Below are 4,579 nucleotides of genomic sequence, written 5' to 3' on the forward strand. Positions count from 1 at the left end.
GCGGCTCTCCAGCGCACGGGGTTTCCTCCAATGAGCTGCAGGGCGAGATGACGTCAGGCGCTGCCACAGCAACGGCGGCATGATTGGCGTATTAAATCGATTATATGTATTAAAAGAAAGGCGCTCTTTCTTCACCTCACTTTCCTTCTCCGAACCCCTCCCTCTTTCACCCCCTCTCCCCCGCCCCCCAACTCTTGTCTAAGTCCTCCTTGCCCAATTCTCGTTCCATGAACCCTCCCCCCCCCTGCCCCCTCCTCCTTGGGCTGGTTATTGCGCTGGGAGCGTTGCCAGGGATATTGCTTTTTTGCGCAATGCTACACGTGTGTAGAGATACAGCAGGGGCAATGAGGGCACATAACACACCCAGCAGCAGCAGTTATTACAGCTCAGAACAAACAATGCACTTGGAGAGAAGGGAGGGGAAAGGCAGGTTGTTTGGAACGACAATTCCACCCCTCCCTCTCCTCAATGCACCACGATTATTGCAATCTCTTAAGACATTTCATAAAGCATGCAATACATAATTTAGCAAGTAAGGACATTGTGCAGGTGCCAGCTCCCGCATTGGAGCTATTCAGCCTCATCCAATTCCTTCTCTGTTTCCTTGTGCCGTAGAAACATTTTTCTTCAAGTGTTTATCTGATTCCCCTTACCACCACCCCCCACCCCGCCCCTTCAATGTCAGAACTGAGTCAGCTCAATAGCCAGTCATGATGATGCATTCCATATACAACTAACCATGACAAACATTCTTCTAACCTTTCATTCAAGTTTCTGGTACGGATTTTAATTTTTTGTTTCTTGTTATCGATTTGCTGACCAGCAGAAATAATCCGTCATTATTTATCATTTGAACAATTCTATTAGATTCTCGTTAACTTTCTCTGCTGCAATACATACAGCTCTTGTTTTTCATATTTCTTGTCATAACTATAATCTCTTATCCTAGTAAACATACAACATGGTGCCTAAAACACAACGCAATATTCCCACTGTGGTCTTTCCAATGCCTGGTGCTGATATAAATACCTACGTATAAAACCCACAATGTCGTTTGTATTTTTGAAATTGATTTTTCCATCTGCAATGCTGCTTTTAAAGAATTGTGTATCAGCACTTCTAGATCAATCTCTCCCCCTCCCAATGCACTGAGGATTTCACTGTTTTGATGTATATTTGCACTTTTGGTTCGTATAACTTACTTTAAAAAATTGATGCCGTGTCTTGTGGCTGTTACTGGCTTTAATTTTTAAACAGGCTGGTAACGAAAATTCCTATATAAATCAGATACCTGAAGTTAAAATGGAAGTTTCTCCCCCGACCCCAACCATTTTTGTGGCCCTTTAGTAATATTAGCATCACACAGGATCGAAAGAACACATTTGTAACATCTTTCATGTCCTCGTGATATCTCAAAGTGCTTTACAGCCAATGAAGTACTTTCGAAGTGTAGTTAACTGTTGTAGGAAAATACAATAGCCAGATTTCACAAACAAAATGAAGCAAATGACCAGATAATTTGTTTCAGAGGTTTTAGGGATAAATATTGGCCCGAAAATCATGATGCCTTTCCTGTTTTCTGAAATCGTATTGTGGGTGGTGAGAAGGCTGTGTTTATCTGCTGCAAATTAGAAATTTGCAAGTTTTCTCACCATAAGTCATCTCCAGCATCCTCACTGAAATATACAACAGAAAGAGTTGTTACATTGAACTATTGGGCAGTACATATTGCTCATATTACTGATTACATATTACTTTGCCTGTGGGTTGTTGTCCTTCACAATACTAGAATAAGGGCTGAGAAAATTTATATTCCAAGGTTGTTTTATTTCGATTTATAGAGGTTGATCCTATTACCTTTTGTCAGTCTAGTCGTACTCCTGCCTAACACCTCCCCACCACTCTCCCCCACCCACCCCTCACACCCTACCACCACTGCCCCAGGCTTTTCCCAGTCCTGTTTGCTTTTTCCAGGCTGATCCAATTATTCCATCAAATTCCTGCAAGACTTTTAAAATGATCTGAAAATAAAATTATCTCAAAACCACAAATTCACATTTTTCTATGCCCAAATCTTTTTTTAAAATGTGCATTCACAACAGTTTGCACTCTCTTGATTTGGGTGTCCTGCAGGAAGTCACATTAATTTGAAAGTTTTGTTGGAAGAGCCTTTTGATTTCCAGTGTCCCAGTTTTTCAATGTCTCAACCATTGAGACATCACAGCCAAGACCATTGTTGCCCTCACCCACCATCTACACATACAAGCAGTTTCTGGATAGTGACTCACTTGTATAAATGTGGGATTCACACTACAATTTGTTTTATCTTCTATCTACATTATGAACATCTGTGCAAAACATTTTATTCTACTTTCCTGTGAAAGCAGTGACTAATTCTATGGTCCAACCTCATTGGTAGTGGCAACACTTATACAAGTGCTTGTTCTTCATGTATGAGCCCAGAATAAAATTGCATTGGCAACTTTTTTGAATGTGGGGGCATCTTAGCTAAGCCTAAATTATCCTGTTCTTGCCAAACATCAATAAATGTGCACTTTGAATAGCATTTAATGGATAGCGATCAGCAGCAGGAACCTAAGTTGATTTTCTTCTTCCAAGAATGCTGAGACAAGTTGCATTGTCTGCACTGCTACTTTGGCTGAAATAGGCTAACTCAGCATAGATTATAGATTGAATTTAGGAGAAATATTCATAATTATAGATGTACAACTGATCATAGAATTCATTAGTGGCCAGTGTCACTCTCTTCAAAAGCAGAAATAAAAAGTTTAACTGTCCCCATTCAATTATATGGACAGAAGTGTCCCATTAATTGGGACTTAATATCATAAAAATGAATAAAGCTATTGATGCTGGACCAGTTGAAATTATCAAGAATGAGGCTGATAGTTTTTTGTTGGATAAGGGTATCAAAGGATATGGAGCAAAAACAGGTAAATGGAGTTGAGGTACAGATCAGCCATGATGTAACTGAATGGTGGAGCTGGCTTGAGGGGGTGAACACCCTACTCCTGTTCCTAAGTTCTTATGTTCCTGTGCATGTGTTAAAAATATTCCCCTCCTCACTTCAACAACTTGTGTTTGTATAGGGCTTTTAATGTAGAAAACATCCCAAGCACTTTACAGAAGTGTAAAGAAAAGGGATGCCAAGTCAAAGGAGAGATTATTAGGATGGGTGACCAAAAGCTTGGTCAAAGAAGTGGGTGTTTAGGAGAGAGAAGTAGAGAGGCGAAGGGGTTTAGGGAGGGGATTCCAGACAGTAGAACCTAGGCAGCTGAAAGCAATGGGAGGGTGAAGGGGGAGGTCATGCAGAGGAGTTCGGAGGCAGACATATAGAAAGGATAGGGGGAAGATGGTAATTGCAGAGCTAAAGGAGGTTACAGTAATATGGAGGGGCAACCACATGGAGACATTTAAATACAAGGATACAGATTTAAAATTTGAGTTAAAAACAAGAAATGCTGGAACCACTCACTAGGTCTGGCAGCATCTGTGGAAAGAGAAGCAGAGTTAACGTTTCGGGTCAGTGACCCTTCTTCGGAACTTTTGCTTTTATTTAAAATTTGAGTGTTTTGGGGACTGGGAGCAAATGTAAATCAGTGAAGAGCAGGGCTTGGTGTGGGTTGGGAGGCTGGTCAAAGCACCATTTGACTAATCAAGTCCAGAAGTGATAGAGGCATGAATGAAAGTTTCAGTGGTAGATGGGCTGAGATTATAGAAACAAAGGAACAGGAATAGACCATTTAGCCCTTGAGCCTGTTCCGCCATTTAATGAGATCATGGCTGATCAGTGACATAACTCCATTTACCCACCTTTGCCTCATATCCCTTAATGCCTTTGGGTAACAAAAATTTATCAACCTCAGATTTAAAATTAACAATTTACCTAGTATCAACTGCCATTTGTGAAAGAGAGTTCCAGATTTCTACCACCGTTTGTGCGTAGAAGTGTTTCACAACGTCACTGTCAAACGACCTGACTTTAATTTTTAGGCTATATCCCCTAGTCCTACACTCCCCCATCAGAGGAAATAGTTTCTCTATATCTATCCCATCTGTTCCCCTTAATATCTTGAAAACTTTGATCAAATCACCATTTAACCTTATAAATTCAAGAGAATACAACACAGCTTTGTGTAATCTTACCTCATAAGTTAACCCTGGAGTCCACGTAGGTAACATTCTGGTATATGTACGCTGCACTCCCTCCAAGGCCAATATATGGTAAGGTGTGGTGCTCAGACTGAACACAGTACTTCAGGTGTGATCTAACTAGGGCTTTGTGTAGCTGTAGTATAACTTCTACCCTTTTGTATTCAATCTTCTAGATATAAAGGCCAGCTTTTTTAATAACTTTTTGCACCTGTCCATAATATTTTGGTGATCTATGTACATGGATCACTAAGTCTCTTTGGATATCCACTGTTTCTAGCTTTAACACCATTTAGAAAGTACTCTGATGTATCTTTTGATTACTTCATACTTGCCTACATTGAAATCCATTTGCCACAGTTTTCCCTGTTCACTTCATCTATTAATAAAAGGTGGAGTAGGGCCG

The sequence above is a fragment of the Heterodontus francisci genome, chromosome 5 (genome assembly GCF_036365525.1).
Source record: "Heterodontus francisci isolate sHetFra1 chromosome 5, sHetFra1.hap1, whole genome shotgun sequence".
NCBI lineage: Eukaryota > Metazoa > Chordata > Chondrichthyes > Heterodontiformes > Heterodontidae > Heterodontus > Heterodontus francisci.